The sequence below is a fragment of the Excalfactoria chinensis genome, chromosome 9 (genome assembly GCF_039878825.1).
Source record: "Excalfactoria chinensis isolate bCotChi1 chromosome 9, bCotChi1.hap2, whole genome shotgun sequence".
Lineage (NCBI taxonomy): Eukaryota > Metazoa > Chordata > Aves > Galliformes > Phasianidae > Excalfactoria > Excalfactoria chinensis.
The window spans coordinates 2,140,596-2,162,718 of record NC_092833.1 but is presented as its reverse complement, the minus strand read 5'-3'; the positions used below and the strand labels follow the sequence as shown (position 1 = coordinate 2,162,718).

Here is a 22,123-nt window from a genome sequence, read left to right as displayed (position 1 = left end):
AGCAAACAAAAGCAAACCTCGCTTACAACAGCAGGTAGCAAGGAACAAACACTCTGGCTGAGTTGCTGAGTGAGGCACATCGATTCCGTAATGAGGTTTGCAGAGGAAATGCGCTTCGCTTTCGTTCAGCACTTTGGATGGAGTTGTTTAATCGCACCAAAGGGTAAATATTTGGCATGAATCTCCTTGGCAATCTGAGCTCATTCAGTGCTCGGTGTAGCTGTTCCTGCAGTGCTGCCTCTTACCAGAGCAGGACTTTGTGCTCGCCCATGGGAAATCAGCAGGTCTTTAATCCTTCGGTTCCTTTTTCCCCCACAGTTTTGCATTAACCTCAAACTGGAGAACAGAAATGGGGCTCAGTGTGCTTTGTCATGGAGCAAGTGAGTGTTGTGCAAGGTCCTCACTGGGTGAAGGAAACAGCACTGCTGTTCTGATGGCAGCTGTTCTTAAACTTTGCAGGTGAGGAGAAAGGAGAGCAATCCTTTGCTGTCCGTGTGTAAAAGAAGCCCTCCAGCCACCAAGCTGAGGTGCAGCATGCCCAGGGAATGGCCACCCAACAGGCAGCGGGGACTCCTTGTGGAAGCAAACCCCAAAGGCAGTGGGGAAAGTACGTGGGGGAAGGTTTGGGTATTCTCTCCTCTTGCTGTTTTGGGGTGATGGTGTTGGTTCTCATGGACTTTTTGCTTTGTGTTTGAACAAAGCCCTGTGGCAGAGGGCAGCACCAGGAGGCAGCACGTTGTCAGGCTGCACAGCACCCCGCAGCTGCATTGCTTGCTCCCTTGTCATTGCTCTGCCAGTTGCCTGCGCTTTCTCCTGACATTTTGTCTCTGTGGCAGCCCAAGGGCAGGATTTACTGACCGGTACCTGCACGCTACCACAGCCTCACAGTCCCCATGGATCCCTCTCCCAGCACTGGTGTTGCTGCTGAGATGTCCCATAGCAGTTTCCATAGCACGTACCTGATGAGGAGAGCTGCCATTAATTTACCGCCCCTCTGCTCCTTACTTTGGTTTGCTTTCCTGCTTTGGTTTATTTTTTCTCTTACTGTTTCTCTTTCAACTGTTTGGTGACAGATGTTGGATGTTGTCTCTAAGGGTATGAATAGGAGTGAAGTGACAGAATGAAAGCTAAAGCAAACCTGACACCCACTTTGGGTAGTGCCCACCAACTCCCACCCAGGGCTGCAAAAGCAAATCCCAAACTGCTCTGACATTTTGTTTAAAGATTCTCCTGAAAAACCTTGGTAGGAGATGATGTCCTACATGGTTCTGTTCACGTCTGTGTTTAAAGGACGTGTAAACACTGGGTGGGAGCTGGAATGTAGACCTGATGTGACTGTAAGAATGGTGAAGGACATTGAAAATAAGGCTCTTGGATGTATGCAGATGAGTTCTGATAAAACAACCCCTTCACCTGATGCAATATCGATATAGCAGTCTGGCTGCATTGCTCTGCAAGCTACACAACCTGAAGTTCAGGGAGCAGGGTAGGGTTTAGGAGTCCTTGAGCTGTGTGTGATGCCCTTAGGTTGGAGGTTTGTGGCAGGCTAGCAGAGGGGGCCCAGTAAAGCCCATCCCCATTGTACTTGGCACGGGTGACTGCATGGGGTACCTCAAAGCACCTCAAGTGGCACTGAATACGTCTCATTGTGCAGCAGGGACCTGCTCCATGGTCCTCAATGGGCAGACGCAGTCAGGAGTGGCTGCAAGAGCTTAAGGTCAAAGCAAGGATGTGTATTTTACAGCTCAGCCTCCTTTGCTTTCTCACTGCTCATATAAAATGGCCCACATAAACACATTCATTATTAATACTAATTTATTTCACTCAATAAGGAAAAAAAAAGACCCTATCTGCAGGGCTTTTACAGCCCCACTAACTCTGGTTTGCAGAAAGTCCCATTCATTTATTTCTGCCCCCTTCCAGCTGGGATGTTTTCAAGCCTGTTAGCACAGCTAAAGTTGGACAGGTCTCTGCTGTTCTGCAACTTCTCATGCATAAATCTGTTTCAAATACTGTCCTTCATTGTCTCAGACACTGGCTGGATGAGTGGGCCCGGGTTAGATGTCACTCTGAGAGATGGTTTTGTTATCACAAAGTTAATCCTTAACAGGGAATGGTCAGGATTGCATTGATGTGCTCTGAAGTGCAGTCTAAACTGGGATTTCCTGGGTTTGTAATGCTTAGTTTCAGATGAATAACTGACTGGCCATGTTGAGAACTCAAAACTGCCAATATTTGCTTGCAGGTATAAAACCAGCTTAATTTCTTGGGACAGAGACGAGGATTAATAGGAATCTGTGGTATATAGCAGACATAAAATTTGACGTTCTTTGGTGTTTTTCTTCCCGGGAAATGTTTGTGATCCTTCATAGAGCAGCTGTCGGGATTCTTAACAGCAACTGTTTTGTCATGTTAGAAGACGTGGTAAATGTCACTCTTGTGAAGCAATAGTGTACAAAAATTGTGGTAAGAATAAGTGAGATGAAATGGCAGATAAAAAGAGATGTTGTGGGTGTGCTTTGCCTTTCACAGCATCTTAACAAACAGTCACTGGAGTCTGTTGCTAGAAGTTTCTCGGTGCAGAGAAAAGTCTTTGCCTTTCTAGTGCAATCAGTGCCTCTAAACTCTGAAGCTGAGCAAGGCAGGCTGCTGCACTCCAATGAATTGTACACTGAATTGTACATTGCACACTGCTCAGCTGCAGATCCAGGAGAGGGCTGCACAGGTCAGGTGTGAGAGGCAGAGCATCCTCCCACCAACACCAGCTGCATCCAGGGCTGTGTGCGTCTCTGACTCTGTCACAGCAATGGGAGTGCTCCTGTCACTGCACTGTGTCATTTCTGTATCTTTACGGCGCTTTATCTCATAGCATCACTATCACCATTAAGTGCGGTCAATAAGAGCACGCAGCAGCTTTGCTGAATGGAGCGTGACTTCTGAGCCTGTGCCCATTGCAGCGTTCCACGTGCAAAGCAAAATAAACTGTTTCACTTTCCTTGTCTGTAAGAGAGATGTCTCAGGGAGCTTATGCTCCTCGAGGAGTGCTTTGGGAAAGGCCTCACAAGTGCAGCGGTTGGCCTGCAAAATTAGGTGTGAGAAGGAATTGAGCTGGTCTTTGCAGTTACCTCTGGGTAACAATATTCAGAAAGGAAAGCAACTATTTCTATTGGGATAAATACTGAAATAAGAAAAAAATGTGTGGAAACTGTCCCTACGTAAGTTTCTGCATCTGCCAAACAGTTCTAAATACAGTATTAATCTGTACTGCCCTACTGCCCAGCAGGAATTTAAATGATAATATTGCTAAAATCACTTCATGATCCGGGAGACCAAGGACTTCTGGATTGCAAAGGAATACAAGCAGGCATACCTAGAAATGGAAGGGAAAGCTGAGCAACATAGGAAGCACAGAACTACAGGTGAGCTTCCAGTCTCAGTTACAGCAGTGTAAATCAAGTGTAATGTCAGCAAAATTAGGGGAGCTGCCTCAGGCTGCAGAAATGCAATTGAAATCAGTTTCCCTTTATACTTTTATGCCTCATGAGGAACTGATACAATCTTTGTTCCTATATTCAAGCATTATTGGTTAAAGTCAACGCCTCCTTGAGTGTCCACTTTAACCACTGCTAAGACTTCTGCATCAGCGCTGCTTTCTTCTGTCATCCATAAACCGTGCTTCTAAAAGGAGCCTGAAATCTCAGTGATCAAACCTTTGTGTCTATTGCAGTGCAGTTAAGGGTAAGCTGTGACCAAGGAGGTGATGAGGATTTGCTGCCTGCTGGCTGGATTTTCTGAATTTGCTGAGGGAGGAAATGGAAGATCCTTGTGTCCCCATCAGGTTTGTTTCCTTCTTCAGCAACTGCACGTCCTCGGTGCAATCTCTCATGAAGATGTGGCAACATCATAAACTTTCACTTTCTCCACATACAAAGTAGAGCTCGGAAGGAAGCCAGTTCACAGTTTGTACGTGATCCTTCTCACAAATGTACAGAGAAAAGTCACTGCAGAGGCTGGAATTAGTATCAGTGCCTAGGAGATAATATTGCAAGGATCCAGCTCTCTGTGAATATGAACACTAATTGCATCAGTTGTCATCATCCTCATCCCTGGGGAAGGGACTGGCTGCTACAGAGTGGTGCTGGAGGCAGCAGTGCACCCTGGGGCACTGAGTTGCCTCTCCCAAGCTGGGACCAGCTTGTCATTCAGGCTATCTGAATACCTGTGAGCACTGATAAGAAGTAACTGTATGTGAGGCTTCTGTCAGTGGGTTTTTTTATTGCCTCCTTTGTTTGAGAATTGATAGCACTCAACTTCTTCCAAGGTACAAAAAGTCGTTTGAGGTCCTATGGTGCTGGCTGCTGCTTTGGGGCTTTTACCTTACTTACCATTGAATTTGGGGACTGTTTCCTCAGATTCATCTGTTTGCTGCTGCATTGGGCTCAGGCTCCTTATAGCATGTCTTGTTTGGTTTGGCTCTGTGCATGAAACTGCTTTTGTAGCCAAGCAGGAAGGAATGAATATATGAAAAGTAAGAAGAGCTGGCAGGGAAACCTGGAACTCAGTCTATAACATAAGTATGTATGATGAGGGCAGGAGGGGCAACAGGATTTCATCTGAAGCTTTCTGCTATAAACTCCATGTCTCTGCTTCTTTGCAGCCCAAGGTTGTAGTGACTGAAGGCCTGGAGGACTGCAGGTGTGGTGTGGACAGCAGTGTGAAATCTGCTACCATCTAGAAGTAAATACTTTTCTTTTTTTTCCCCAAGGTAAAAAGGAATCACATCCAAAGAGATATTCATCACCACTTACAAGATATATAATTTCAGTTCTTTTTATCCATAAATGACAACACAAAGCGTTGCGGAAGGGAAGCAAATAAGCTAGGAGTCCTGGGAATGGGCTTAGTTCTGTTCTTTTTGTGAAACATTTTCACATCTGAGTGTTTAAAGTAAATGATTTAGAACAGGAATTCAGGGTTCTGCACCATTCACGGTAGCATCTCCACTCCCCAGGTGACGTAACTAATGTTCACTTTGTGGATCCAAGCTTTCTTCTGGGTGATTTCTCTCTTTGTTTTGCGACGAACCTTCCACAGACTCCTTTAAAACAAAATAATAACAGGCCGCATCCAGACAGCAGTTCAGATTAGCCCAGCAAAGGGTGACTTGAAGGGCGTCCCGTAGCACAGTGTGACAAGGGATGTGCACGATGCCATTCCTCACCAAGAAGTACAGGAAGAACATCACATGGTAAGGTGTGAAACAGACCAAAAATGTGACAAGGTTTGTCACTACAACCTTCTCTGCTCTGGTCATGTGTGTCTGGGAGTTCTCTGATTTTCTGTGGTTTCTCAGACACCTGATGATCTGAATGGTGCAGAAGGCCATGGCCACCATGCTGCCGAAGAAGATCATCTCCAGGGTGATTATCAGGCCTTTGTTTTCCCATGTGCTGTTGGAGAAGTTGTGGAAGCAGGATGAGATGTTGTGGCTTTCCTCATGAAACCGGGATGTAGACACAGTCCCGGCTGAGATGCCCATGCAGATGACAACACAAACCAGAGCAGCTTTCTTGGTGGAGCGCAGGGTGGGAGCCATGAAAGGGTGCTGGATGGCGATGTAGCGATCTACGCAGATGCAGACGGAGATGAGGATGCTGCCATACATATTTATAAAGTAAAGACTCTCCAAGATGGAACAAAACACAGCCCCAAATTTCCACTTGTCCTGAAGGTGATAGGAAATAATTTTAAAAGGAAGAGTGAAGAGCAGCAAAGTATCCAGGAAAATAAGGGCTATCAGGTAGACTGTAGGTTCTGACAGCTTTTTAGCTGGAAAAAACAGGAACGAGAGGGCCAGCACATTGAACAGCAATCCCAGGATAAATGTGGGAGTGTACATGATCAGCTGGAACAGCTCTACTCTGGGGTTGATGCTGCTGTTGATACAGGTGTCGTTCATGTCTCCAGGTATACTGAAAGAGAAGCGAATCACCTTCACCACGAGACGGAAGACCACATCTAAGACCTGGTACAAAGGCCAACAAGGTCTGTAAGTGTCTGCAGACCTGGAGATAATTTTTCTTCTTGGGCTGTGGTGTGCTGGTAGAGACTAAATCTTCAGAAGAAAATGAAACTTAGGAACCCAAACGTTTGCTTAAATCAGCCAGACTTACCGCAGCTGGTAAACTGCTGCCTGCTGCAGAGGTGCAGCAAATGTACGGTGGTTTCTTCTCCCCGAGCGGGGATGAAAAATATCAAGGCAGATAGGTCTGAGCAGGGGTCCTGAAGTAATCCTCCGTTAGAAGAAAGCTGAACCCTGCCCTCAGGCTCTCCTGATAAGGATCAGGAAGGATCTCATTGGTTTCTGCAGTCAGAATCACTTACGAATCCAAATGCGCAGGGATACCCGGTTCTTTCTTGCAGCCAAATCTATCACGGCAGATGTTGTCTGTAAATAAACCCATTAAATATCTTTCTGTTAGAGCCCAGAAACCACCTTCATCTGCCTCCCAGTAGCTGTCGTTACTTTTACCTGGTGCCTTTCTTACATGAGTTACTGACACTGACGCTGTTTCATTTTGGATTTGGCAGCCTGTCATCAGGTGGACAGTGTAAGATCCCGTTCTACAGACCAAGCCGCTTCCCTGGCGTTTCAGAGGTAAGTTCTCTTGCCCTGTAGTTTGAGGCACAGATCAGCACAGTGGAAAAATAATTCTTGCATAAAAACTAGCAATTCTTAGAAAGGAAGAGCAGGATGGCAGTTTGCTCTGTAAGGACATGCTGATGCCAGGTAAACAGTCCTGTAAGCTGCTTGGTTACGTTGCAGAAATTAGAAAGACAGTCCCAGAAACTCAGCCTGATGAGGAGAACAGCTGCTGGCATGGCTGTGGGTACCAACAAGCATGCCTCTGCTGGGTCAGTGCTGCTGGAGCAGGTATAGGCTTTATTCAGACTGCCCACCCAGGTATGTGTGCCCCCACATTTGGCAGTGCTGCTGGCTGTGCACTCAGTAGCCTCCTTTGCTGCAGAGCACCGTAAAGCACGTAGGGGCACGGCTCAGCAGTGGGGCTCTGCTGCTGTATGTGAGAAACTGAGGGGAAACAAAGAAAATCCCTCACCCAAATACAACAGGACAGGAAAGCCTGGGGTTGGGAAGCACTTGGTGATCTGAGTAGCTGGAAGGGAGAAGCATCCCCAGTGACACTGCTCCCAATTCAGTGCCTGGGAGCTCAGCCCCTGCAGCAGCAGGGCTCGGGGTTTTGCTGGGAGTGGCACTGGGCTCTCAAGCCCACAGATCCAAATGGGGTTCCAACAGATGAGGGGTTACACTGATGAGCTGGAGCTGCACAGAGGCACTGCGCTGCACAAAATGGTGTCCCGAGCCCACAGTGTGCTGCTCTCCTGCAGGGTCCCCGTCCTCGCATGAAGCATTGCCAGTCCTTTTAATGCTGGGAGGGAACCCACTGCTGAGAGCCAAAGGGATGACAAGTTGGTTAAGGAATTCCTGAAAAGTTATTAGTATTGAAAAAGCCCTTTGCTGCATTGCCTTTCTAGAAGATTTCATTAGACCTTTCTTTCTCCCTCAGTGTTCTTTTGCTTTGTTTTTTAAATAACGGTGTGTCAAAGGAGGTTCTAGATCCAGGGAAATAAAATAAGAAAGTAAAATTTCAGCTTCTTACCCAAAGTTTTGCTTGGTACAGGTCTAGTGACGATTAAAAGGCATTTCAGTCTAACTTGATGTATAGATTTATAAACATGAGAAGGTGGTTTGTTCTTTCTTCAGAAACAAACCAAGAAACCCCAACGAGTAAACATGTTATAAGCAAAACAGATGACAGAGAGCACGTTTAGTTTTCAGATCACGTAGCAAGAAGAAGGTTTGTAAGGTAAGATTTCCCTATAATGTAATACTGTCTCTTGCCAACTCACCTCTGGGCTCTCTCTGGTGCTGCTCATTGACTTGCTCCCCTTGGCTTGTAGAAGTCTTGAATCTTGTGTAATCTTTGAAGGCTGTGGAGTGAGCTGCATGCAAAGAAACAGGCGGTCTGGCTGTCAGAAAGCACCACGTGCTGCTGCTTTTTTTTTCATCACATACCTCCATTGCAGCAACTGATCCCCCTCTGTGTCTACACACATGTGCTATGTAGGTGATCTGTCACACAGTTTGAGGATGTAAACAGTTTTCTTTGTAGGGCTCGCATCTCTGTGAGTGACTCATTCAGAGCAGCCTCCATTATCAGAGGAGTCAATTCTGGCCCTGCAGAGCTTTGTGTGACTTCTTTCTACAGGAGTGTCAGCTGCCGAGATGTGCTTTAAACTATATCCTCAGCTATTGCTGTCAGTGCCTTTTCCTTTTCGTGCTACCAGAAATGAAAAAGAGATCATCAGTTTTCAAAGGTGATCTTCAATGTTCATTTTGAGTTGGTATTTGAAAAAAGAAAAAGAAAAAAGGAAAATAGTTGCTCTTACATCTGCTTATACAGGTGAGAAGCAGAGGATTTACCTCGGAACAGTGTCAGGTGCTGACTGCATTAAGGGAGAAGCAGCAAAACTGTCTATTGTTTTACACATTGCATGTGTTTTTGTGATCCCCTTTAATAAAGGGGGAAGGAAGGATGATGGGGGTAAATCTGGGGCTGCTGGGAGTGTGGGACAGAGCCCAGCCACCATAGGTGTGCATAGTGGTGCAAATTCACTTGGAGAAGGTGTGAAACTGAAAGGGTGGGAAAAAGTGATGCTGAGGGATGACAGCGAAGGGGAAATGAAACAGTGTGAGTAACATATAGAAGGGCTGGGGATAGTCCACAGCCGCCTCCCAGGCTGTTGATTAATAGTGCAACTTGTGATGCAGGGGCGAGGAAGCTGCAGGCAGGCAAGGTGCCTTTCTTTTCATGCTATCGGCCTTTATAGGTTGTGATTCTTCAGCAGAACCACGAGACCGGGTGGGCTTTCCCTCGTCTTGCAGACTGACTGGTTGGTCTGCTCAATGCTCTGCTTGTTCCTTGTGCTCACCTTTGGGGCCAGCCTTCCCCTAGCAGTGCCAAGCTGCACCAGCCAGCTCAGGGTGCTAGTAACCTAAATCAGAGTCTAATTAGGGAGAAAAATAATTGTTCTACTCAAGAAGAGGGAGAATTCACTGCTATGGTCCACTTGTTTTCCTACTTTATTTCCCCCAAACGCCCTTCAACATCTCCAGATTTCAGTTTCTTTCACTTCCCCCTTGCCCTCCCATGTCCCCACCCCTGGATTTTCCCTTTCTGGAAAGGCTGCTGTAGCCCTGCACTGGAGAAGAAGCTTTGGGAGCCAGCCAGAAGGAAACAGCAGTAGGGAACATGAGACTGGTTAGTAGATACCTCAACAAGGCAATGTGCAAAGCCTTAGGATGGTTCTGGGGAAGCTTTTACTGCTTGCCTGGAGTCACTATGAGGGTCTGAGCTCATCCCCGAGCTGTTTGTTCCTGCTGCAGGGCTTCAATGAGTGACACAGGAACAACACCCTCCTCCTCCATCCCACCTGGCTGGAGGAGGCCCAGGAGGCTGTTGGAATTTGTTCCTGCTCACCCTGAGCCATGGATCACATCCTGGCTTTGGGCCACCACGACATCCCCACAGGACTGCCTGCAACCTCCAGGTGAGCCAGAACTTGGATGCCATGTCCCTCTACCTAAACTCGTTGGCTCTGCGGAGCCATTTGTTATTGAGTTGCTCCATCTCGTGGTTGAAGGGGAAATGAGAAGCAAAGTTTTATCACTGCACTGTCTCGGCCTCTATCTGTGGCTGATCACCAGCAGGAATGGTGTATCCTGTAGCTCAGACGGCTTATCCCATAACTTCCTCCACCAGCGAAGCACTTGGCTCCCTGCATTCACTGCCCTTGCTCTGTTGTCCACACCGTGGGTGACCCAGGAATAATGAGCAAAGGGAAACCAAAAACCTCTGCCTTTTGTGGTGGGCAGAGGGAGCAAAAGCATAGAAGCAGATGAAACAGAACTTCTCCGTAGAGAAAGTGACCATAAGCATTGCTGTTGAGGCCAGGAAACTGCTGTGCCAATGTAGAGTTCTGACTCCAGGAGGAAGCCAGCTCACCAGCTTTTAGTGTCCCTTGGAAAGACCCAAAGCCTGAAGGAGGAACCTGCAAACCCTGGCTGTGCAGCAGGACCATGACTGTCTCAATGGAGAAAGGTTCTTTCAGTGGTGGAGGAGCTGAATCTGTTGCCTGAGTGAGCAGGTGAGCTGATGTCTCCCTTTGAGGTGGTTTTGAGTTTGTCGAAATGGATGACTCATTTCAACAGAGATATCAGCTGGGGATGCTGCATGGGGCTCTTGAGGACATGCCAGCAGGAGGGGTATTTTCTGTGTCAGTGCTCTGAGAGTGGTCAAATTTGAAACCAGTGAATATTTTTCCTCACTATTTTACTACATGGCAGTTCAGGCATTTCCCTACCTGCTTGTTCTGCTCTCAGCTGCACAACACCTGCTGCCAGCCTGGAGGAGACGTGTGGGTCGTGCTGCTACTCTTCCCACTGCATTACCTTTAGCTCAGCCCAGTGGGTGTCCAGCAGTGCTGGCGTACCCACAGAGGGCCCCCACATTGCAGTGTGCCTCCTTCCAGCCAAATGGCGAACTCATTCTGACACTTCAGAGGTAGTTTTATGCTTCATTCCTACTCAAACCCTTACCTACATTTGTCTTCAATGCATACTCAGATTGGATATTCGAAAGAATTTCATCTCAGAGCACTGAGACACTGCACAGCTGCCCAGGGATTGATGAGGTCACCATCTCTGGAGGTGTTTCAGAGCCATGGAGATGTGGTACTGAGGGTCAGCAGGCATGGTGGGGTGGGGTTGGATTTGGGGATCTTAGAGGTTTTTTCCAACCTTAATGATTTTATGACTTTGTGATATAGCCCCAATCCCTGGCCTGACAAAACAGACACTTCAGTTGTCCATGTGCAAGGTGGAGAAAAAGAAGCCAGTAATTGAAGATGATTGAGGAGCTTTCGCTTTGTTATTCACAGAGCCAAGGTGCACATAGGCTATACAACTGCACCTCCTATCCAAAAGGCAGCCTTACACATTTTAAGCCATCCAGGCTGCTTGTGTGGCTGAGGAACTGTGTCCCACCAGCGTACTGCTTATGGTGGCCAGCATCAATCAGCCTTCATGTAGCACTTGTTCTCAGTGTTTTCCACACCTCATTTCTGGAGGCGTGTGAACTAGCACAGCATGCATGTACAGTGTGTGACAAGTTACTGCAGCCTGGAGGGCGTCGAAAATCATTGTGAGAAAATGATTAACTAAGCAGGAAAGTAAGAGTCATTATAGGAAAGAGAAAAAGTGCTTCTAAGAGGACGTCCTGTCTTTGACTGAAGCCAGCAGTGGATGTTTAGGGGAAGAATGTCAGAAAGTGGGATCCTGCTGCTGACAGCACTTCCAGCAGCAAGCTGCTCGGTCAATAAGGAAAGGGTGGTCATAGAGCTGCCCTCACTGAGTTCCCCAGCTCACTTCTTTCTTCCCATTTCCCACAGAGTTCTTCTGCTGACATATAGCTGTGCAGTGTGTGATAGACTTGTGTCTATCCAGCGGGCAAGTCTAGCGTTTGATTCTTGATAACTCAGATCTAACCATTTTGTTAGTATTTTAGGAGACCACTTAGATATAAACTGTCGAATCGTGACTTCTGGCCTTCTGAAGGTGGCAGAGATCGGAGGGCAGCAGAGCTCCAGGTGGGTCGTGATGGATAATCACCACAAAGAGATGAATGAGAAATGCAGTCACAACCATCAGAATGCGATAGCAGTACTTTGCCCTGAATATACATGGAAGCAATACTCCCCGGGATAAATACTTATATAACAAACTAATAGTATTTCCAACAACTTGTTCTAAAAAAGAGGCTTCTTGTTATTTCCCTTGTTTAAACTCATTTTTCTTGCTCAGAGTCTTGCTGTATTGTTACCCAGACAGTGTGTGAATGCAGTTCTCTCTCTTCTGGCTGTATAGCTTGGTCTGGACATGTCATTTTTGTGCTTCACTTTAGTATCCCATTGATCCAGCGTTACCTCTGCCAAGCGCTGTGCTGATGAGGTGTTTGCTGCACCCAGCCAAGCCTTTTTTAGGGTGATTTGGATGTCTGCACAGGACATCACAAGGCACCATGGCTGCCATACAGAGTCAGGCACTCGAGTCAGGGAGTTTCCATCCTCTCCTGAATGTAACTGTTCTGGTGTCATCCTGGTGACACACACAGGGGGGATCTGTCATCTTGATTTTTCTGATTCCCATAACATTTTATTTAGGGTGAGTCTGTGCCTTTACGATAAAAGCATGCTGTCTCTGCTGTTACAGCGCATGCCAATTGCAGAAAGGATGAAGAGAAGAATATCTTTCTCTCCCTTTTTTCCGCAGCTGAACTCAGGATGTGGTGGCCTTCAAGCAGATCTTGTGCTGTCGTAAGTGCGTTGATGGTGTTTGTGAAGCATGCAGTGGTGGGTTTGGGGTTGATCTTTTTTTTTCGGTGCTGCTGCACAGTAGTTGGTTTTTTTCATAGCTTTTGTTGCTAACAGAGAGAAGGTCATGTGGGAAAAAGTCCATTCCCTCGTTTCGGTCATATTCAGATGAAAAGCAGAGGTCTCCTTATAGCTTGGTTTCCCTTCGTGCCGCTGTCCCTGTTTTGTATTAGGGTGCAGGGATCTTGGAATGAGCTAGCTTTTGAGACGCTCTCTCTTCTCAAACCAGTTACTACGTAGTAACAGTGTGCAGACTCAGAAAGAGAATCCTGAATTTCCAGCTCTATTTTTTACACCAAACCCTTTAAAAGCCATCGACTGATGATCTGATGGGCAGCATCCTACAGCCTGCAGACACTGATGGGAGGAGAGCTCCTCTGGGAATGGGGTTTATTGGCAGGACACCAAGGACAGGAGCTGGGACCCCGACGGTGTGTGCTGGCCAGGATGTGGTAAGGCACTTTGGGTGGTGATGGCTGACTTGTCCCCATCTTGCTGTCTGGCACAAGGGCGAGTGGAGCTGTGTGGTAAACCAAAGCTGGGGAGCAGCTTTTGGGCTGCCTGAAAAAGCAGCAGGCAATGTGGTTTGGCAGTGTGAATAATGCCTTTGATGCCGGTTGCCTATAAAATGAGGAACTTGCAAGGTTTAATGCTTGTGAGGTGATACATCCAGAAGGGTTTGACTGTCATATCGTCTGTAGGAAAGCATTTCTTGAACCGCATTCGGGATGTAACTGACATGACTTAAGAATATGCTTAGAAAAGCATGCAGCAAATGGCTTGTTGAACAAAAGCCTGCATGCCGTGCTCATAAACATCTGTACCAGCAGAGGTGACCCACTGTTTCACAGCTGCTATGACAGAATAACTGCTTAAACACACCACCCGCCCCTCTCTGTGCTCACATCCACTGCTTGGACTCTAGAAACATTCAACAAGCATCACTGAATATCAGTGAGTGCCATTTCTTCCACATGGAGGAATTCAGTTCCACCTCTTTGCCTCATATACACTTCCATGTCAGATGCCATTTTGTCAGGCTGCCCCTGTCTGTCACACAGCAACTGAACATAATGGGTTGTTGGTGGGAAGGCTCACCCTCCTCTACCACACCACCAACATCCGCCTCCGATGTTGTGGGCCAGCATGATAAATTAGGAGGCATTATTTTTGGAGCAGCCCTTGTTTATATTAAAAAAAAGAAGAAAGAAAAATAAAAAAAGGCTGAGTTTATGAATTTTTATGATCATTAAAACTTCCCAGCGAGTCAGCTGAAATCGTGGGGGATTTTGCTTAGCTGCTAATACTGTACTCTCAAGACTTCACATACTTATTAATTTTTAGTGAAATCCGATTGTATAAATACGGCCCTGATGAAGTTGTTACAAACATTTATCAGGCCACATCCTTTTCCTGTTGTTTTCCTGGTAAGCAGTTTTAAAGACAAGTATTAAAACATTTGAGCGTAAAAATCCTCCGGTATTGAACATTTCTTTGTAAATAACCGCAACCACCAATGCAAGAGCATCTGGGACTGCAGCTCTGGTGCTTAGTTAGCAGTCCGGTTTTTGATCTGAAATTAAGAAAAGTACATTAGATCAGATCTGAGAGGATGATGAGTCCAAGCTTCTAAAACTGAACCTTAGTAGCATATATATATATATATATATATATATATATATATATATATATATATATATATATATATAGTATAGTAGCATATATATATATATATATATATATAGGGCCTGCAAAATTTCAGCCCATCATAAATGTGTCCCCCACCGGTAGGAGAAGAATCATGATCCTGAACTGAACATTTGTATTACTTGCTTCCCTCTTCTTTAACCCATTTATTAAACTAAGAACTATTGACTGTTCTGTGTAGGAGAACTCCTGCTTACGGTTATGGATTGGAAGATGCACGTTTGGAGGAGATCCCTTAAGTGTAACTCCCTTAGAAACAAATGGGTCCGCTATATGACTGTGCATAACCCCTGTTCTGGCCAGCAGCTTCCACACCAACATCCAAGGGACCACTGGTAGAGGTACGTGATGCTATTGTAAACCTATTTGTATTAGTTAACTCGGTGCTAGTTATACCATCACTCTTCGTTCTGTAAATGTTGTAGCTGCAATGTGATGTGAGCTGGCTGGTCCGCCTGCCCTCCTGCACACCTGGACTGTGCCGTGCTGCTGGAGGAGCTCCTGGTGGGGCTGGGAGGGGTCTGGGCACTGCATGCTGAGCCTCCTGGCAAGAAGGAAACCCAGACTGACTTTTCATGTTGTTTTCATGTCATCCACCAGTCATTTCATTACCCCTCCCGTTCTCACCATATTCTCCACCCTCAGACATAAACAGACATTAACACTCCCAGCTCACAGAAATGAGAAGGAAGGTGACTCAGTCCCATACCTTCCAATATACAGGAAAAAGCAGCTTTTTCTCACTGCTGAGGGAAATCTGGGGCAAGTTCTATGAATAGTTTGAGCTGCGGCTTTCTAGCAAGTGTCAAACCCAGAAAGCCCTGTAGCCAGGCCAGTCTGTGAATGAGCAGAGCTGGTGGGAAAAGACCATCTCCATGTGGCTGTGTGCCCTGCTCTGCTGGCGCAGGCACAGCAAGGTGCACCCACTGCTCCCAGCAGCCTGCAGGGAGGGAAGCATCCTGCCTGTCTGCTGCTGCTGCTGCCTGAGACTGAGCTGTGACTTTGTTCCACAGAACCAACAGGAACAAACCCCCACAGTTATTTCTAAAAGACTTGAGGACTAACAGTAGGTGGAAATCCATTTGGAAGCCTTGGCACCTCCTGCCAGTGTACTGCTGGTATTTGGGTAGTTGCAGAGCTCACTGAAGCTCGTGGGCATGCTCTGCACCTTCCAGACAAACAAACTGCAGGAAGAGCTAATTGTGCCATTAAACAAATGAGGATCCAAAGAACAGGCTGCTGCTGCTGAGCCCCTGGGGTGGCTGCAAACTCTGAAAGAGGTTGAGGTTGGGATAGTATCAGCCACACTGAGCTCTCATTCCTCTTAAAATATTTCTGTTGTTGGAACTGAAAAGCGTTCCACCCACCTGTGGGTGGATTGGATGCAAACAGGGTAGAAGGGTTAACTGGTCACAGCTCTCGATTTATGCAGGGGTCAAACAAGAGGCAGCACGCAGCAGAAGGCCAGCAGGCAGCAGTTTGAAAGCAGGAGGCAAAATTAACCAGGGCTGCATGACCAGGGGTATTTCAAGGACAGAAAGCTGAGGGAAGAGCTCACTAAGGGCTGAAAGAAAGGAAATGACTCCTTGCTATTTCCTACCTGCTGAGCACTGAGAGACAGAATGCAGTGTACATTCTTTATAAGTATATATATATATATATATATATATATATATATATATATATATATATAAAACTGAGCTAGACTGAAATCTGCAGGTGATGGCTCTCGAAGCATTTGTCTGTGCTCTAAGTGAATAATGGTGTAAGATAGAACAGCCGCTCGCTTCCCAGCATGAGCGTGGAGAAGGAGCATGTGCTGGTTCTCGCCTGCTGTCAGCATCTGTATCAGTGATGTCTGCTTTGGTCCCTGTGTGTTTGTCTGCCCACGGTACTGTAGTCAAACTGGCTTTTTCACAGCCCCAGCCAGCACTGAGTTTGAGGGTGCTGAGATAAATAAGTAATGGTCCAGCTTGCTTCCCAAGCTGAATTACCAGCACTGAAAGTCAAAGAAGTAAAAATAGATCAATAAAAGGAGAAAGAATGGAGGGTTTGCTGTACAAATCAGGCAGATGTGATTTAGCTTCGTTTAGCAAAGTCTGTAACTCCAAATGAGTCACGCTGCCTGCTTTTCAGAAAAGGGTTCAGTTCTCACGATGTCTGTGCATTTCTGTTACCTGCTACAGAAAACTAAGGGGATATAGGCCCGAAGATGTTATTATTTTATTGATCTTAGTGTTACATAAAGCAACAATACATAACAAACCACACTTGCTGTAGTTTGGTTTTGGTGTTTCAGCCCATACTTTACCTCCTGCTGTTTCAAAGAAGTCGTGCGACACACGCTCATTGTTGCAGCGTGGTCTAGCTCTGTAGGTTAGAAGTGGAGAGCTGGAGATCTATGCAGTTCTCTCTGCAGCTGGAGCTGTAATGTGCTGGGTGTGCTTAAGTGTGATAGAATCCCAGCATTGAGTTGGAAGGGATCTTTAAAGGCCATCTAGTCCGGCTCCCCTGCAGTGAACAGGGATGTTGTAGACTGAGTATAGATCACAATGACTGCCTGTTTGAGCTCAGCCTACAAGGATTGTGCACAGCCTCCTTTCCAGAAGCATCTGCTGTAATTAAGGGGCAGCAGAGATGCTTAATAAGTAGCAGTGTGGTTTCATCTGCAGGATATGGATGTGCAGGTCTCTCACAGAGGCAGTGAACCTCAGAGAGCCCAGGTGTCCTAGCAGCCCTCTGTCCTCGGGCAGGAGGGACTGGTGATTGTTGAGAGCAATCCAGATGTTAACCATGTGAACTGCTCACTTGAGATGCCAGAAACATTTCATGGGTGGTGGAAAGAGCTTCAGCTGTTCCTTGGCATTTCAGTCAGTCAGGAAATACAGCTACCGGGAGGACCACTGGGGAATCAAACGGTGATGCTGAGCCTTGGCAGTGCTGCAGAAGGCCAAAATTTACCTTAGTTTCATTTCAGCACATTGTACAAGAGATTAAATAGCTGTACATATTTTTACGTATGTCTCATATGACTGGAGAACATACAGCCTTTCTCTCTTCTCCCTCCTACCTTCGACTGGGCATTCTCATATGTTTTCTTCAAAGCTGCACTTTTTCTCTTTGATCTCGTGTGATCTTAACATGGCAATCATAAGTGTGAATGCGGCTGTTTGCGGTTTCTAGAACAGCAACGTGGTTTCACCCATGCACTAAAGGTAAATGTAGCCTTGCTCAGATTGAAGATTCCCCAACCTTCCCCAAACCTTCTGGCTTGCAATCAGCATCCTGCCCTCTGTGTACCAGGTGGGTACAGGACCAGGAGGATGCCATGAGGCAGCGCTTAATTGGCAGCTCTTGCTACAGGTATTTCCCACCCTATAAGCAGCTCTAGGGCTGGGGCCCAAAGCAGTGCCTCAGGAGGGCTTGAAGAAGTGGTGAGCTGGAGTGAGAGGAAGCAGATGGCAGGACGCGGTTGCTCCCAAACACCTGCTTGTTGAGTGAGCTTTGAGTCTTGCCACATAGTCTGCAGATATGTCAGGTCTGCCCATGGTGCTGCCACCAAAGTCATAAAGCACACAGCTTTCCGTGTAGGCGGTGTATAAAGCAACAGATCACGATGCAGAGGAAGTGCCAGATGCTGGGGGAGGCTTTTTGCAGTGAAGTTTGGCAGGTGGCATAGCTTAGCATGGATGGCAGCCTGCTGCCTGGCCTGGCTGTGTGCAGTCCTCAGTGACAAGCCTTCATTCCAGGACTGGGTGCTGGGGAGAGAAGTGACACTTATGGCCTGTTAGCAAGGCAGAAAATGGCAGTGATTTAATAATGCTAGATAAAAAAATCCATGGTTCTTGCATCCATTTTGCTCTGGTGGTCCCTGTGTCATGCTGTATAGTACAGTGACAGCTGCTGGCATTTCATTTTATTTAACAGATATTTAAAAGTGAAATGCACAAAAGCAGATTTTCAGGCAAGGCCCAAGGCAATGAGTCATGCTGCTCTAGGCATGGTTTGACATGGGCTTGGGCCATGCTTGCTGCTCAGCCCCTGCCCGCTGCCTCACCGCACTGCTTCCCGTGCAGCCGGCACTGCTGTGAGCACTGTGTGCTGTGGGGTGACATTCTGATTTCCTCAGATGAAAGACACTGTATAACTTCAACTGTTCTTTGTCTGCTGATGCGTGCTTTGCTGCAGACGCTTGCTTTAGTCTACATGTTGGCCAGATGTTAAAAAGGTAAGTGGAAGGTTGAGAAAGACCTCTAAGATCCCTAAGTCCAACCCCAGTGCACCATGCCCATTGCCCACGTCCCTCAGTGCCACATCTCCATGGCTCTGAAACACCTCCAGGGATGGTGACACCCACCCCCCTGGGCACTGTGCAGTGCCTCGCTGCTCTTGCTGAGAAGAATTTATTCCTAATGTCATCCCCATGGCAGGGCTGCAGGCAGCTCCTTCCCCTGCCAGGCTGCAGCAGGCAAGGCTTGCCACTGTGATTGCCACCGTGCACTGCATGCTGCTGCATCCCCTGTTCCTCTTCCTCTGGGCCTTCCTTCCTCTTGCAGACAGCAGGCTGGTGGCTGAGGGAAGCAGCAGCTTCCCCTTGGGGTGGCTGAGCTCTTGTCTTTGTGCCCTGAATTTTGGCAGTGCAGGGAATGCAGACAGTGCAAAATGTGCGTGGGGTGGGGGCTTGTCTCTGTGTTTCTCTTCAAGTCTAGCAAGCATGCTGATTTGAAATTCAACCAAGCCAGATTTCCCACCTTTAGTGTTATGTAATCAAAGGCAAGCACATTTCTCATCAGTCTGATCAGGTAAGGCATGTTTCTGCCCCTCTTCATAGTAACAGTTCCTCCTAGGAAAACCAAATTCCCTTTTGGTGTGTGGTAGCCAAAGTCCCATCGTGACCAAGGTGCTGCTAATTGTGGCTCTGCTGCCAAACTCCAGGCACTACCTGTCAGCTGGGGAGGAGAGAACATGGGGCGCAGGGCTGCTGGGCTCCCTGCGTTGTCACTCACATCCTAAAGGACACTGCTCCTCTGCTGCCCTTTCCTCACCTTTGGCTGAAAGGATGGAGGCCTGAGCCTTGTAGGGGAAGGATTGAGTCTAGAATGGAAGATGTTCTGAAAGTGAGGGGGGAAGAAACCTTCAAAACCACTTTGATGAGAGAGGCAAAAGTCTGCATACCTTTGAGAACACCATAGCATTGATTCCTCTTTCGTTCACTTGAGTGCATGTGGGACGTGTTTAGTTGTGGTGGTGTGTGTGTTTTGGGCAGGCTGAATTGTGGTGCTGGTGCCCAAGTGAAGTATTGCTTAGAGCAGCACACCGAAATGTGAGGTTGGGGAAGGATATCTCAGAAAATCAGCTTTGGTCTTCAAACCGGTTTCGACTTTGCTTTGCAATCTGCAGGCTGCTTCAGTTGTGGGGATGGCTGCTCTTCTCACTTCTCAGATTTCTGAACACTTGAAATTGATGTGATAAGCTGCTAGCGTGACATTTATTTATGAATATGAGTTTTTATTTATGCTCTGTCTGTTTTACGCTTTTTTTCAGCTGGTATTTTTCATCAGAATGAAGTGATGCTGGCCTGTCCCTGCAGATCATCTGCTCTCTTTGCCCATGGCCAGTCAGGCACTGCCCGTGCTTTGCTTTGGGCTTGGATCCTGCCTCAGCTGCCTTCCCACTTGCAAATCATGCAGTAGCATACTGAAAGCTGTGCATTTTGAAGGCTTTATGAAGCAATTTCCAACTAGCTCGTACACTTTCTATTAAACCAGTTATTTCAAAGGGATTTGCAGGGCAATAGTAGCTTTTTAAAAGTTTGTCATAATATATATATAGTTCTATAACACTTGAAGTGAGTGGAGTGGCACTGATATAAGGTTTTGCTCTCACGTGGGACTGGGAAATTTCAGATGAGATAATCCATCAGGGAAGAACAAGATCTAGAAAGTGTGGGGAAAACCCTGTGCATGAGTGTTATCTTTTTTTCTGTTTTCTTTTTCTTTTGGCTGAACCACTCTCACGCTCGATGGTCTTTCAATTGCTGTATGAGTCTACCCACTGCAGCCTGGGAATCACATTCAGTGCTGAACAAATGCTAGCTAGTTGTAGAGCATTGGTGGAGTAACGTACCATTGATAGAACTGTCCCAAGGGGCAGTCAGATCTCTCTTGTTTCGCAGAGGCCTGGCCCAGCCAGAGAGGATGATGGATGTGCCCCAGGTCCAAAAGCAGCACTGCTGCAGGCTGCTATATGCTGCTGAAGGAGGCATCTTGGATGGTTCTGCAGGATGGAGACACAATTATATTTCCTATAGCCCTGAACTGCAGGTAAGAGCTGACGGTCGGTCTGGGAGTCTCATGTGAAAGGGGGAGAAAGCGCAGTGTTGGAATAGCGGGCTCTTTTATTGCGTGGTATTAAGAAGCTTGTTGGAAAAACAGCATTTGGAATAGCAGTTCTGGGCAGGCTGCTGCCGCTGTGAGACATGAGGGGAATAGTAATTGTTTCTGAAAAGAAGAAAGCATCGTGTGTTTCGCCAATAGAATGAACTATGTACATTTGCTGGACGCCTGGGCTTCTTTGCAGTAGCTGATTTATTCTTTTTTGATACTGTTTCTGAGTAAGTCCTTGCAAAGGAGTAAGCTAATCCACGTGAAATATGGACTTCTAATGGCTGTTTCTGATGAGCACTTCTTTATTAGGACAATGCTTCTTTGAGCATGCGGTACATATGAGTCCCTGGGAGAAGAGCTGGGCATTTGAGGGGTTCACATTCAGGTTCTTGTCATTTGTCTCTGAATTAGAAATAGCATCGAGAAAGAAAAAAAATCTCTACTATTGTGAAGTCTGAGAATTGAAATGATGAACTCGTGCACTTAGTCAGGAAAGCTTTTGTTGTTGCTTTTTGAAATGTCAAATGCTTCTCAGTTTTATTCATCATCAAAAGTGTTCTGTGCTTGGGGTTTTTGATTGCTGTTCTCACTGGTTTAAAGATGCAAGCAGACAGAGATTCTCCAGAGCTAACAGTGAATTGGGCAGAGGAGGCTTTGTGTAAAATTATGATAGCAAAAGTAATATAATTTTAGTTGGAGGTCAAGGACAAAATTCAGAGGTATTATTTAAATTTAAGTCCATCTTGAAAAGCAGTGAATTGAAAGTGACATCTTCTTACTGAAAATACGTGCTCTTTTTGTGCTAGAAGATTTGACTACCGTTAGTAGCCCTGTAAAGCCAGCACAGCTGGGCTCTCTTCCTTCTTTCTCTTCCTTCAGAAATGTTGAGTATACTCAAGCTGCTCTTATTTACAAGCAAAATGTAGACAAATTGAGTTATATACAATATCACTTTGGGCCAATAGAGAAGTGGCACTGGTGGTGATAAGAGAGAGGACAGTAGCCCAATCTGACTTCTAGATTCTATTCTCTGAGCAGGCTGAATCTACATGGTGGGTCCCATCACTTCCATTCTTACAGATAATTCTGATAAACAGATCTCTGCTTCTTTTATTGAGCAGATTAAGTTTCTTTCTGTAAATGAAGTCTTTCCTTATCTTGGACAGGAAAAATACAAACAGCTTTACCTTTGCTGAAATCACAGTGTGTTGGGAAGGGCCCTCAGGCACCATCTGCCTTCTCACAGCAGGTATTCATGCAACACCAGATCGGTTCTGTTAAGAGATCTGACTACGTGTTGGAAACATCTGTGAGTGGTTATCACCCAGCTTCCCTGTGTGATCCCTTCCAGTTTTGCATTGCTCTCTTGCAGAGAAAAGGAACTGCTCCCTCTGAAAGGGGACTGTCAGTGATTTATGGAGAGATTTTTTGTTTTCTGGATCAGAAAAAGGTTGAAATAGGGAGATAAGGATCGTACGCTGCTGTCATACTGGGGAATTAAAACGTATTTTCAAATCATG

The 22,123-nt window shown here is 46.4% G+C and overlaps 1 long non-coding RNA gene and 1 pseudogene across 1 annotated transcript in view; one reads left to right on the top strand and one right to left on the bottom strand.

Annotated features, from left to right (window-relative positions):
* Nucleotides 1-5,020: 5,020 nt before the first annotated feature.
* LOC140256280 (lysophosphatidic acid receptor 6-like) lies at nt 5,021-6,599 on the bottom strand (annotated as a pseudogene).
* A 13,793-nt stretch (nt 6,600-20,392) lies between these two features.
* LOC140256192 (uncharacterized) overlaps nt 20,393-22,123 on the top strand; it is a 49,362-nt gene continuing 47,631 nt past the window's right edge. Inside the window, exon 1 of the long non-coding RNA XR_011904654.1 lies at nt 20,393-20,540. This is a non-coding gene — a long non-coding RNA (uncharacterized lncRNA). The remainder of the gene's footprint in view (nt 20,541-22,123) is intronic.